This window comes from Eublepharis macularius, chromosome 1, assembly GCF_028583425.1.
Source record: "Eublepharis macularius isolate TG4126 chromosome 1, MPM_Emac_v1.0, whole genome shotgun sequence".
NCBI classification, from domain to species: Eukaryota; Metazoa; Chordata; class Lepidosauria; order Squamata; family Eublepharidae; genus Eublepharis; species Eublepharis macularius.
This window is the reverse complement of record NC_072790.1, coordinates 14,335,076-14,350,071: the sequence shown is the minus strand read 5'-3', so window position 1 is coordinate 14,350,071 and position 14,996 is coordinate 14,335,076. Positions and strand designations below refer to the sequence as shown.

The 14,996-nt window shown below is 42.6% G+C and overlaps 1 protein-coding gene and 1 pseudogene across 1 annotated transcript in view; one reads left to right on the top strand and one right to left on the bottom strand.

Annotated features, from left to right (window-relative positions):
- Window positions 1–14,996, top strand: part of PLCB1 (phospholipase C beta 1) — a 698,812-nt gene that overhangs the window by 51,330 nt on the left and 632,486 nt on the right. The window lies entirely within an intron of this gene.
- Window positions 1–14,996, bottom strand: part of LOC129327516 (beta-1,4-galactosyltransferase 3-like) — a 92,993-nt pseudogene that overhangs the window by 7,071 nt on the left and 70,926 nt on the right.

The following is a 14,996-nucleotide window of genomic DNA, read 5'->3' as shown; positions in this document are numbered from 1 at the left end:
GAGGTAACAAAAATAAAGCTGCAGAGTCTACCCCCATGTCTGTAAAGGCTTATTTTCCAGCTGGTGAGTCAAAGAACAGCACAGGCATGGAGCAACAACATCTATCTAAGATGGCTGCCGCAAACATAATAGAGACAGACGAGGAAGACACACAGGTCTGGAACTTGAAATTAATCGTAAAATGGGTAAGTTGGAGGATAGATTAGCAGCCAGAATGGAGAAACTTCTTAAACCCATAAATGAGCAGCTAAAAGAAATAAAAGACTCGCTGCAGCAAGTGTCTCAAACTGCTGAAACAGCTTTAGAATGAGGCTTGGCCCTCCAGGAAGATACATGTAACCTACAGAATAATGAAAGCTGGCTCAAATATAAAATCATAGACTTGGAAAACAAATTAAAGTATAATAACCTTAAATTTAGGGGGTTTGCTGAGTCAGATGAAGGGACATCTGATCTAGTAGCCTTCCTTGCAGGGTGGTTGGCACAAGAATTACATCTAGAAGAAGGCATAGCACCAATCATCGAGAATGTCTACAGAATAGGCTCATCCCGCAATCTAAAGAGCAAAGCCAGCAGAGATATAGTGGTGAAATTCCTGGGTTCACGTACTAAAGACAAAATATTACAAGAAGCAAGGAAAAAAAGGCTTCTCTGCATTTCAAGATAAAAAATCCAGGTTTTTCAGGACCTTTCAAATGAAGCACTTTTGCAAAGAAAAGAACTCAGGCCCATTACAACCAAACCCAACAATGCAAATATTAGATACAGATGGGTGGCTTCTACTAAACTGCAAGTTGCATATCAATTGGATTTTAATTGTCTAGCTGATTTTAATTTAGATAGATCACGTAGTAGCAAAACACTTAAGAAAGAAAAATCACAGTCTTCGAAACTTAAATCTTTATTTGACAAATTTCTTCTTAAGGATGTTTGGCAATCTCAACATGGATCAGAAAAAGATTTCACTTATTATTCATCTCATCAGAAGGTTCATACCAGGATTGATTACATTTTAGCCGCATACAAATTGTACCATAATTTGATTTCTTCTACCACAGGCAACAAAATCTGGTCTGATCGTGCCCGGGTTGAGACTCAAATGGTCTTGATAGAAAAAACACAATACAACACATAATGGAATCTTAATAAGTCTCTCTTATTGGATTGACCAAAAAAGGTTTTAAGCAAGGCAAAGTTGAACAATGCCTTTACTCGAGGTACCAAGACAATAGATGGACTTACATTCTGGTATACGTCGATGATCTGATTTTGTGTTATGAAGAGAAGTCCAATATCTGAGGCAAGAGGTTAAAGTGAAAAAGTTAGGAGTTACCACCTACTACCTGGGAGTCCAAGTCGAAAGAGAAGAAGATGGGAGCTATCTTAGCCAAAACCAGAAAGTCTTAGAGTTTCTGGAATATATGCAAATGAAAAAAATGTAAACCAACAGGTACTCCTATGGAAGTAAAATCAAAGAGAGTCCAGTAGCACCTTTAAGACTAACCAACTTTGTTGTAGTATAAGCTTTCGAGAATCACAGTTCTCTTCATCAGATGCATCTGACGAAGAGAACTGATTCTCGAAAACTTATGCTACAACAAAGTTGGTTAGTCTTAAAGGTGCTACTGGACTCTCTTTGATTTTGCTACTACAGACTAATACGGTTAACTCCTCTGCATCCTATGGAAGTAAATTTTATTTATTTATTTATTTGATTAACTAAAGCAACAAGGAAATGATTAACTTCTGCCCAACAATAAACGGTACAGGAAAGTAATTGGAAAATTGCTGTACATAATGCGACCAGATATAGCAGCAGCAGTTGGCATGTGGCGCAGGAAGGCTGAGTCACCAAGGAAAAGAGAGTGGAATGCAGTCAAGAGACTGGCCAAATACCTGAATGGGACTATGCAGCTGAAACTGAAGTTGCCAACAAGTGATAATCCCAGGTTGGTGGGATATATGGATGCAGATTGAACAGAAAGACAGAAAGTTTGCCAGTGGACATTTGTTCTTTTAGGGCAGTGAGCTGGAGCAGCAGAAAACAAGAGTCTCTGGCTCTGTCCTTGACTGAAGCTGAATATGTATCAGCAGCCGAGGCATGCAGACAACTGAAGTGGATGCTGCAACCGATGAATGACTTTGGGACAGAAGAACCCAAACCGATAAAACTCTTTGAGGACAATCTAGGAAGCATAAAACGTGCGCAAACAGAAAAGATGAACTCTAGAACCAAACATATTGATGTGAAACATTTCGTGAGAAATATGCAAGAGGATGGGCTTATTGAGTTGGAGTATTGCCGCACGGAAGAGACGATCGCCGATATACTCGCTAAGCCACTCCCTAAAGATAAGTTTGAAAGTTTCTGCAAGAAGTTAAACCTTGTGGACTCTGTACGCTAGAACTTGAGAAGGGGTGTTGGAAATACAATGTCTTGTGAACAAAGAAGGCAGAAGACACAGAATACCTGCAGGAGGCAGCAAATCTGACAGATAGTCAGCAAAGTAAGATCCTTCTTTCTGCCTCTCCTCTGTCCCCCTTGCTTGTCTCCAGATTGGTATTCTTATGCTACTTCCTGTTTCTTCCCAGAAGTCCCTCTCTCCCTGTTTAGTGAGGTAGTTACTATCTATTCTGTTTCTCTGCTTTCTATCGGAGTTGTAGTTCCTGAATAAACTCTCTTCATTCACTCCTTAATCAGACTCGAGATTATTCCCAAGATATACTAGAGCCTACAAGATGTCGCTCAGGATTTCGTGGCCTCTATGATGACTATGGGCCTGTCCCAAGTATTTATTTTTTTAAATCAAATTATTTTATCAAATTTATACCCTGCCCTCCCCTGGCCCTATACACTTAGCAGGGCACACACTGAATTTGGTCTACCGTTCTGATAGGGAGGGTGTTCAGGAAGTGGGGGAGTTAAAGCTTACTCTTTTCTCATGGTCAGAAAATTAGCTGATATGGTATACTCACTGCTTCCTCTTCCCTCTGCAGGGTTGGTGGACCCATTAAGATGTTCCACCCCAGGCACCTATTAGGTCTCAATGGCTTCCTGTCTGCACTTGTGGGTTTCCCCACTTTGGCTGCTGTTGAGGCCCTGTTGACACAATCACTCCTAAGTGCCCTCTCCCCCAGGCAGAGCCAGGTTCCGGGATTACTGGGGAACCGATGGCAATAAAACGGGAGGAATGATAGCTAGAGCACTACTGGTAGAAAACTCAAAGCAAGGCTGACCAAGCTCAGCATAGAGCCCATATTTGAACCTATTCTGTGCCAGCGAAGGCATCTAAAAGGCAACATTTCACCACCACCATTGTGCCTGCACCATTGTGCCTGTAGAAATGCAGCTAACAGATGTTTCAAATAAATAAAATAAAAATAAAGATATGCATATCTTGGTTACTCATGATAGAACTCCAATAGATCAGCCAGTATATAGTTACCATAAAGCCAAAGGCTTTTGCACATTGGCATGTTCACTTTTTGTTAGCCTATACATCGACTGGTACATTCCAGTCCGTTGGCGTGTATGGATAAGATAATCTTACAGCATTTTGCACGTGCCTTAAATAGGCTTTCCTAAACCAGAATTTCAGGAGTGTCGTGTAGACATTTACATGTTGCTGTGAGAGCTTGATATGCTCTTGATAGCGTGTGAAAGTCAGTATATTATGATGTTAAGGTCTGTATCTTGATTACAGAGAGCTTCATACAACATGCACTTTAATCTTTGATAGCGCAAGTCCATCACTAAGACTGCACATTTAGAACTGTACTTGACAGCAATCTGGGCAGCGAACCAGAGTATGAATGAATCACACCTTTAAACCACAGACCATGGAAAATACTGAAGCTGTTCCTCCGTGCCATGATCCTTTCAGATTGTTCTGCAGTAGAGTAAATGCCAGTAGTGAACTGAGTTTTGCTGTGACATTTATAGCATTTGAAACTAAGTGCATTTTAAATGCCAGTTTACTTTTTTAATCGAAGCGATTCGTTTTCTTAGAAAAGGTACAAAACTTAGAGGTAGCAGGTACGTACTGGAAGCTCTGCGGCCCCAAGAGATTCAGATAGCAATCTTTGCATTGCAAAGTCAGCTGTTTAATGCTTAAATAACGGTGCCCTTGTCCATACCTCATACACAACTGCCATCTTACAGAATGTGTGGCCATGTATACTTGCGTTGTTTTGGAGTGCTTTCCTGCAGTTATATTCATGTATGCTTATTTATTATTCCACAAAACACTTGCCCGGAACTCCAAGGAAGAATGTGTTAGACAAAACACATTGTGCAAATATGCTCTGGAGTACCTGAGCAGAGAAGTGTGTTGGACTCTTGCCTTCAAACAGCTGATGACCTTCAGCGGACCTCGTGCCAGCGGCCAGAATCTCAATGTTTTGACTTTGAAGCTGAACCAGTGCCTGCAGGGAGATCAGAAACAATAAGTATTTAAAATATATAAAATATATAAATATAAATTTTAGGGCAAGAATCAGTTGCTCTTGAGGAGGCAAATGAACAGCTGTTTGTTCTTGAGGCTCTGCCAGTACAGAACTGACATACTGCAAACTTAGGGTCAGCTGACATTGCTCTGCTTCTGGCCTTGAAGAGCTAGCCGTATTTCAGGAAACTTGTTAGAGTACAGGATGAATTTCAGATTGTCATAGCACACTGTGGCTTTTCTTACAAAACACAGCTATAAGGAATTGCTATTTCAGATTTACAGGTTTTACAGTTCAGTGTAGCCTCCAAGAGCCATACTGTTGCATGGGAGAAGACACACATCAGAGGTGCGAGAAGGGAAGCTGGTTGGCTGGGAGCCTCTCTCCGTTTGAAGTCCAGTGCAGAGCCACTCCGTGCGGCTTTGGAATAAAGCTGTGGGCTGTGTCCAGCTCCACAGGTGGAAGGATTGTGGATCTTGGACGTTGCTGCAGTAGTACGGAGCACGCAGTGGCAGTGGGTCCTGTATGCCAGCATACCTGCCAATATTGTGTTATGCATTTTGTTTGCTATGGTTGTAGTCTGTATTTTGTAACTCATCTGAGATTGTGTAAACTGCTAACTTACAATGCACTGAGCCAGTGGGGGCTGTCTGTTATCTATTGCAAGTATTTACTTTCACTTCTGGAGCAAGTGTCCTTGAATGCCAGCAGCGGGCAGCAAGCAATGTATCTTTTCTCAGAAACTGTGATGATTTCACTCTGTACTCTGTCTAGTCTAAACTAATCAGCTCCCATGTAATTCTTTGGGGTTTCACGCCTGAATGTCAATGGATCCAAAGGGCGGGAAGTTTCCCTTTAATTAGTAGTGTCCATTTTTGAATAGTCACTTCTGCCAATTGCTACCTGTGTGTAAACACGCTGGATTGTATGAATAAAGTTGCTTCAACTGGAACACCTGTGTGTTCACTGTGGAGAACTTGAAGGGACCTAACTGCCAGGGACCGACACAGTGCTGCTTCAGTGCCGAGGAGAGTCCAATGTGGCAGTTAAAGGTCAAGATAAAGGGCCTTGGTTGTTGCTTGGCCAGGTAACCTGGAACGTTATGTCATGTGGAGGAGTGTCTGCTTTCCCGGAGAAGATCCGTTTTCCTTTGAAGGGCAGTGTGCTGCTGAGGCAAGGATAGTACGTCTCCAGCTCCTCCTTCAGCTTATGTGGTAGTGAAATCAGAAAGCTGGAATGAAGGAGTTTCTGTGGAGGTCCCTAGCTGATGTAGGTGATGGAAAGAGCATGAGTAGAGTAAGGGGACCTTAAGAGTTCTAGTCTGTCTGTGAAGAAAGCTTTAAGATGGGTGACCTAGGCTATTTTTTAAATTTGAGAAGGTCTCACAAAAATGGCCCTTGATATCCCAGAACTCACTTTCTGTTAGAAAAGTGCTCAAAACTTGAACCTTTGCTATGATATGGGAGAAGGATTGAATTAAGCAGTGGTGTGGAACATGGAAGAAGCAGCTTGAGGGGAAAAGAGTGCGTTGCGGTTAAATTACCCATAGTGTTTTATAATGCCTTCAAGAGATGTTGAATAAAGATGGAGTCCATTTAAGGCGCTAACAAGATTAACTGGTGGTTAGAAAGCTGTCTAGAAGTGTGGGGCTTAACAGAAACCCACTATTATTAATCAGGCTGATGAGCTGCATTTTAATTTGGAGCATCACAAGAATTGTTAGTACTGTGCCTTGAGTATTATGCAGTGCTAATTGGTTTGTAAAAGATCAGTAGAATGCCTAACTTCATTTAGCCGTCATGGCTAAAGTTAAACAGCCTTGAAAATAACAAGAGTATGCAAAAGAGCAGTAGGTGGATTCTGACCAGTTGAGATGGTTGCTCTAATATCACATGAGCCATGGGCTGATTCCGCATACGTTGGATATTTGGGACAGATTTTTTCATGTGCGGAACAAAAAATCCACCTCAAACGATTGATAAAGTGCATTGAAAGTGCATTATCCAACGTGTGTGGAATCAGCCACAGTCTGGCATCAGGGATATTGTGTTTGTTGGCTCTCAGGAGCATGGTTAGCACTGGAAGGGCTGCACTCTGGAAAGACTTAATGCCAGCATGGAGATGGAGAAATAAAATTTCCATCGATCTTTGGTTGAGTGTTTAGGTGTGTGTGTGTGTGTGTGTGTGTGTGTGTGTGTGTGTGTGTGCATCTTGTGACTGCCCCATGGAGGCAGCAGAGGGACTTGCATATTGCAGCAGAACTATTTTGTTTGTTCCCTGTTTTTCTGTTAGATCCCAAAGTGGCCTCTAAATCCATAACCATATACATTTCAAATATTGTCAAGAGTTGTTGACTTTGGAGCATAGTGAAGGCTTGTGTTTGGGGGGAAAGCAACTGCTTATTTTTGAGAGATTTACTTCAGTTATTGTCTGCCTTTCTCATGGAGACTCAGAGCAGACCTCACAATAAAAAAAGTATGAATGAAACTGGACTTCAAGGTCTAGAACAATACACTGTACAGAGTGTAGAATGCAATATGATACAATGAACTAGCTAACATTTCACATACTAACTACAGACCTATTCCGTTTACAGAAATTTAAATGCAAACTGTCTGAGATTGCTGCACTAGAAATGGAGCAGAGATGGTATAAAGATGTCACCTTCATCTTTTGTGTTCTGTTGTAAAATCTATTCGATACACCATGTAGATGTCTCCTTGGTAGTTCTTGCATTGCTGCCTGGATGAAATCGAGGATTTCGACAGTCCAACTCAGTTTGAGAACTTGGCTGCTTGTTCCATCCACAGGGTCAAAAATGTAAGCCAAGTTCTGACTCCTTAAAATGCTCAGCTTGCTCCCTCGGTGGGCTGATAAGGCAGAAGGCATCAAAGAGCTACTGGTCCCCTTTCCCTTTCTGATGTTTGCTGTGGCTTTGCTTATATTTTCTCAGCACCTGAATGCTGGAAGTGTTCTGTTCATCTATGGCCTTCAGCGCATTCTCGTGTTGGGGGGGACTGTGCTTGCACAGACCAGCCGCTCGGAACAGGATTCTTTTAGTTTTTAGACGGTTTGGGGGGGGCAACCCCCCCATGGATCGCTCCGAGCCAGTTTTCCCCACAGAAAACAATCATGTGATGGTTGAGGTCGCCCCCTTTCCCTCAGTTTGTTTTTTGCCGCAGTGGAGAATAGAAGTCTTTCCGGTGCTTCTGCAGTTACTGACAGTTAAAGTCACTATTAGTGTTAGTTGTTAGTTGTAGTTCATAGTTCTTAATTACAGCTGAATATTTTATCTTCTTGGAGTAGTGGATTGGTGAGGAAGGGTGAGACGGAGACCATCCCAGCTATTGGGCATGGCCTTCAATCAGACAACCCCCAGATATAATGGTGGTTAAACCCCTCTTTAAAAAGTGTGAGGAGTGCGGAACCAAGATGGCAAAGACCGATGGCCCTTCGTTATACTTTGCATGTCTGGGGGACGGGGACATCATTGAGCACTGCAAGCAATGCCAGCTATTTACCCCAAAGGCAAGAGGAGATCATGCGTCAGGACTTAAGGCCATGCTGTGGGAAAAGGCCCATGTCTAGCTTCACAAGCCCAGCAGCTAAGAAATCTGCCTTGGTAGCGCATTCAACGCACCTGACATCCAAAACCGGTGCCGAGGGAGGTACTGAGCTCCCCTTCACTGGCAGTTTTCAAGATGAGGCTAGATGAATATTTGTCATGGATGCTTTAGGCTCATCCTGCATTGGGCATGGGGTTTGTCATGATCTGGCTGTGCCAGGAAGGCCTAGCAAGGCCTCAGAAGCCTGTTAGCAGTGGGAGTAGGCCTGTCTGCAATTCCCAAGGGCCATTTTGGCACCCTTTTTGGCCAGTCAGAACACGGGGCTAGTGCTATATAAGTCTGGGAGGGAAAACGCCTGTGTTCTTTTTCCCAGGGAGCAGGCCAAAGGAGGCTTCTGGGAGAGAGGCCCTCATCCAGGTAGGGTGAGAAGACAAGCCTGGCAGACAGAGGAACAGTGAGTTCAGTTGCACTTGGGCCTTTTGTTTATTTTGCTTTCACCCATCTATTGTTGCTAATGCAAGAATCCTGTTCTGAGCAGCTTTCACCCATCTATTGTTGCTTGTTTGTTTGTTATTAACTGACCTTGTAAATAAACTATTTTGTTTGTTGTTACTCTGCTGGGTCCTCATGCCTGTTTATTGGCCAAGCTACAGAGGTCAGAAGGGTTGGGAGGGTACTCTGGGCCTTCCCAAGGGACCTTAAATCCCAGAGTGGTGGCAGCATACAGTGGCTCACCCTACCTGAGGCATGACAGGGTTGGACTAGAAGGTCTGTGTGGCCCCTTCCAACTCTGTGTTTCTGTGAAGTAAAAAATTCATGTTTCTACCTGTAGGAGTTGTATATTACCCTATACTGCTTATTGGCTCAGTTGCATATTAATGACCTTAGAATAAGCTTATAGTGCCTGATGAGAGGTGGGGTATATACTCAGATACATCTGGACTTTTAAAAATGTGTCACTGCTACCTCAGGCTGGCTTACATTGTTCTCTCCTTTAGCCATCTTAACTTCAACAATCTAGTGAGGCAGGTTAGCTGAGAAAATTATTGCCATGAACTATGTTGCATGACTTTGAGTAAATGTGGGGATTTGAACCTAGGCCAACACTATCCAGTATACCATATTCACTCTCAAATCTGCCAGTGGCCATAAAGAAGAGAAATTGTAATGACTGCTTTATGGCATGTCAAACAATATGGCTAAAAAGTAAATATTTATAAACCTGGGCTGGGGGTATAATAATAAAATAAATTGAGGAAATTATTGAGGATTAACTGTCTATATAACAGTGAATCAGTGGAAAGCAGTTGTTTTTCCTCCAGTGTTTTTGTAACAGCTGGCTACACCAGTGCTTTTTTGTCTTGAATCTCTCTGCAAATATGGGATTGCTAATTTTCTGGACTGCATTAAGTATAATGCTTGAGCTTTTAATTCGCTTGCTAGCATTAGAAATGCTAGCAAAGTGTTTCTCATCTGTTTGTATCTAGCTCAGGAATCATAACGGTTCCAGAAAGTTTGAATTAGTGCTCCCAGTAGTAAGAATGTTCTGCATCACAAGAGGTTATGGTGAGAGCTGCTTAGCTGTTGATGGTGCACAGATGGGAAAGTCCACTTGTGACCTCTAATTCCTAGCATCCAAATTTAGGGAAGGGCAGTTAAAAGATACCTAAGTTGACCAAAGAATGAAGCTGTTGGTGGGGTGGAGGGCTTGGCTGAGAAGATTTGGCTTGCATCCAGCATGAAAGTTCCATCAATGGAAGGATCTCCACCCAGGAACTGTCACTTTCTTACCCCCCCTCCCCCTGGAAATGCTCTTCCAGTGGAAATCCTTTTGCCCAAAGGAAATGTGATGTGGGATCCAATCCACCATCTCCTTGGATATGACCAGAGGAACTAATTGGACAACTTACAGCCTGTAGGCTAGGCCTAGCCATCCAGAAGTCCAGGTATGTTAAGCAGTGCTCTAAGGAAAAGAAGTAGAAGGCTCTTGGCAACAAGTAAGGAAGAGAAGTTGATGCTTACACTAATATTCTTAAGGCCATTATCTGGACTGATTCATTGGCTGATGGCTTCTATGGTGGGAAAGCAAGCAGAACATGTTCCCTAAAATGGTGTGCCACTGTAATGGAGTTGAGTGGCCCTTTTCATCACATCTTGGGTTACTGTCATGTATGCCAGCATCCATGCCATTGTTGTGTTCATATCCCATATGCTATTACAGTGTCTTGCAGGCAGCCATGCCATTGTTGTAATCTGCATTTTATACTGAGAGTGATAATAAGCACCCATGCCATCATTGTGTTGTACATCTTACACTACATCTTAAACTCATATTGCTATAATGCCAAAGTTCAATACAATATCTTATTCATTTTATATAATTCATCTGAAGGTGTCTAGATTGCTAATACTAATGTCTAGAGGAGCAAGTGGCCTCTCTCTTATCTCTAAGAAACATGCACTTTCATTTCTCAGCGACCTAGGGCCAGCGCTGCAGCTGTGTACTGAAATGTGTCTTTTCACAGGAGGGAATGATTCCGCTCTGTAATCTGTCTAGACTAAACTGCTTTGTTCCCATGTAACTTTTTTGGTTTTGCGCCTAAATGCAAAGGGGGCTGGAGAACGTCTCTCTATATCAGTAGTCCTATTGTTTGACTAGTTACTTCTGCCAACTTCTACCTATGAGTGAATACCTGAACTGAATAGATCTCTAAATAAAGTTTCTTCAACCAGTGCACCTGTTTGCTTGCTGTGAGGGACTTGGGGATCTTACCGCCAGGGACTGACACCCTGGGACTGACAGTTACCAAAACATCTGCATATCAAGATGGTCTCCTCCATGATAGATTTAATTTACTTTAGAGAATACAGGTATTAAATCATGTAGGAAGTAATATTGAGTCTTGTCACCAGCCCTGTTGGTATTTGAGATACAATATTCTTCAAATTCCAGTACCTTTGAACTCACTGACAACAGGCAATTGGAGCTGATGATTTTACTCTCTGGAAAGGAGATACGCAGATAGGATGCTTTTAATATTTTAGGCTGGATTTGAATTTCTTGCATAGGAGTTGTTTCACTTGAATAAAGTTATCTTGCAATAAATAAGGGTAGGGACTAAGAGGAATATGAGATATCTGTTTAACAATCTTGTTTTTTATTTAATAGGATACAGAGAGGTCACAGGGAAAGTAGCACTTTTTCATTTGTAGGGGTGTTGTGTGTATATTGGTTTGAAACGCTTGTGATTTGCTGTAGAATGGGGTTGCTCTGAAGCTCTTGTCTGGAGAAAAAATGGTTAAAGGCAGTTGGTTAGGCCAGTGAGTTTCAAAAGAGATTCGAATGCTGCTTAAAGTGGCCTCTATTGTAACAAACAATGAAATGCAAAATATGTTTCCGTACAGTCTGAACGGTTGACAGTAGTGATAGAACTGAGGATTTTCCCCTCCGTTGAGATGTCTGAGAAGAATTTCAACTATATGTGAAGGTGAGTGGGCACAAGGCTATGTGAAATGGTGAATTAGCTAGCCCGTTTCTAGGTCTGGTGTAGCTTGCTGAACGGATAGAAAGAGACTGTTGAGAAGCATGGTTTCGGTGGTGTTATTTTTGGCCTGGTGTGGGTTGGCTGAGCCTCTGAAGACCATTACATCCATGGTGAATAGTCATTTCTTGTTCTGTTTTCTGGAAAGCTTTGTCTTTGCCAGCAGGTAGGCTACAGATCAAAACCAAACGTTCTGCTAAAAATTCTTCTACTCCAGACGTGGTGTTTGGATTTCTTCTGTGATGTTCTGTGCCTACATGATATCAAATCTTGTCATGGCAATTTAATTCAAGCAACTAAACACAGATATTAGCAATTTTCCCCCCAAGGATCACTGCCCTTTTTAGGGTAACAAAGAACTCAAAATTATTTGTAATACTGTTTGAGCTTAATGAAGAAGCCTCTTAGTTAAAAAGGTAGGTAGAGGCAAGATGGTTCACTGTGTTTGAGCCTCTATCATGGAAACCCTCTGAAAGTTGCACGCAGGCAACTCCAGAGAACTTGCCGTATAAAATGAAATAGCATAAATAAGAGCATATCCAGACATGCTTTAGGTAATGGCTTCTATTTTTAACTCCCTATGACTTAAAAGCCTGACTCAAATTACTTGCTTCCATAAAACACATTTAATGTGTATAGAAATGCTAGCTAACAAGTTATATATAGCCATAAAGGCCCTTACCATATAGAAGACGTGACCCACTTACTGTTCTTGCATAAGACTGAAAATGCATGCATTAATAGCCCATTTTCTAATGAGCAGCGTTTTGGTCCAGTGGAGTAACTGGTGCATCTTGGGCTACAGCTGGGCTCATCTGGAGTCATTTTTCAAATTCCATGTTTGTTTGTTATCCCCTCAAAAACTTGCCTGTTTCTCAGTGAGCCTTTGACTGTCCTCTCAAACGTGGATCCTGATTTTGTTCAGATCTTGATACCAGAAACAAGCGTACAGAAGCTGAAGACTGATTTTCTTTTTTGAAGCCTCACAGGATGGTGCAGCCCTTGAGCTAGCCCGCTAGTTATCCAAGCATCGGGAACAGTGCAATCCTGGAGCTCTTCTGAGCAAGTTCAGTTTAATTGCCTGATCTCAGTGAGCAAGAGAGTATCTTAAAGGGACTCTGCCATCTGTGTTCAGCCCAGGCGGTGTGGGTAGTGGAGCCAGGCTCACATTTTGGGGGGAGGCAGGTGTTGAGGGCTTACAGAGGCAAAAGTAGGCCTCTTCCTAAGCTTTTTGACTGGGTCAGATTGGACAGTTTCACCATTGAATCAGGCATAGATAAATTATCATATTTTCCTGTCCAACTCTATAGTTAATGTATTTTGTTTATTGCACAAATAAGGCATAAACAAATGTGTAGCAGATCAAGATGGGTAGCCATGTTAGTCTGTCTGTAGTAGTGGAATAGAAAAGAGTCCAGTAGCACCTTTAAGACTAACCAACTTTACTGTAGCATAAGCTTTTGAGAACCACAGTTCTCTTCGTCAGATGCAGTTTCGAGAACTGTGATTCTCGAAAGCTTATGCTACAGTAAAGTTGGTTAGACTTAAAGGTGCTACTGGACTCTTTTCTATTTTGCTACTACAGACTAACATGGCTAACTCCTCTGGATCTATGTAGTAGTGAATCATAGAATCATAGAGTTGGAAGGGGCCATTCAGACCTTCTAGTCCAACCCCCTGCCCAGTGCAGGATGAGCCTAAAGCATCCCTGACCAATATTCATCCAGCCTCTTCTTGAAAACTGCTACTGAAGGGGAGCTCACCACCTACCTTGGCAGCTGATTCCACCTTTGAACTACTCTGATTGTGAAAAAGTTTTTCCTAATATTAAGCTGGTACCTTTCTGCATGTCATTTAAGCCCATTGCTTCGAGTCCTACCCTCTGCTGCCAACTGGAACAGCTCCCTGCCCTCCTCCAAATGACAGCCTTTCAAATATTTAAAGAGAGCAATCATGTCTCCCCTCAATCTCCTCTTCTCCAAACTAAACATTCCCAAGGCCCTCAGCCTTTCCCTGTAGGGCTCAGTCTCCAGACCCCTGATCATTCTCGTCGCTCTCTTCTGCACCCTCTGTGGAGAAGAGCAAAAGTCCAGTAGCAGCTATAAGACTAATACTATTTGTCATAGGGTATAAGCTTTCATGAGTCACAGCTGACTTCTTCAGATACAGCTAGAATGTGAGACCATGGCCCTTTTCACACTACATACCTGATTCCAGAACATCGCGAAACGCAGCGCAAAAACCACGGAAGATAGCATCTTCTCGCGAGAGTTTTGCGCGACATCACGCAAAACTCTCGCGAGAAGATGCTATCTTCCGTGGTTTTTGCGCTGCGTTTCGCGATGCTCTGGAATCAGGTATGTAGTGTGAAAAGGGCCCATCTGTCCTTATATCTTGGAGAGTGGAGTGATTACAGAAGCTGAATGATGATAGCCCGTGAATAAAAAGGCAGGCATGGTCGATGTAGCAGGGACTGTGTTAATTGCTTTTGGAGAAAAAAGTTCCTGTGGGTCTGGGCCACCCTGTACCAGCTTGATATTCATGGATCTGCAAGTTGATTTCAGAATCCCTGGAGCTGTTCAATGAAGCTTGTCATGAACGTTTGCTCAGCTGTCATTGCTTAAGTGAAGAACATCTGACTCATCAAGTCAGACTGACTTAGCATTGAAAGCTAAGCTCTGCCTCTGCAGCCAACAGTTTCTTCATGGGCTATTGTTCTGTACATCAGTGAATGCTGAATGTTGGAAGAGACTAGTCTATTACAACAGGAGAAACAGACTTAGCGGCTTCAAACACAGTGTAACGTCTTGACGTGGGAAACGGCCCTGTTTGGGAAAAGAGAATTTAGCATTTATGTGTAACAAAGTTCTCAGCATCCCCACTTATAATAATAATAACATTCGATTTATACACCGCCCTTCAGGACAACTTAATGCCCACTCAGAGCGGTTTACAAAGTGTTATTATTACCCCACAACAATCACCCTGTGAGGTGGGTGGGGCTGAGAGAGCTTTGGGAGAGCTGTGACTCGCCCAAGGTCACCCAGCTGGCTTCAAGCGGAGGAGTGGGGAATCAAACCCAGCTCTCCAGATTAGAGTCCCGTGCTCTTAACCACTACACCAAACTGGCTCCTTAGATACAACTTAGGTTGTATCAGACCTATAGCTAAGGATTGATTACTTTAAGCAGCAGTACTTGAGGATCTCAGCACGGCTACCTGAGACCGTTTTTTGATACAGGTGTCTGCCATCATGCCTGAGGCCTTCTGCATGTGAAAGGACCTGAAAGAACAAGAAGGGATGCCATGGAGATGCAAACAAATAACACTAGAAGGAAAAGGAAAGTCTTGGTGATCGGTGATTAGCTAAAGGATATAAAATGTCCTGTGTCCAAGTCTGACCCTATGGCCTGAGAGTTATGTTACTTGCCAAAGGTGAAGAT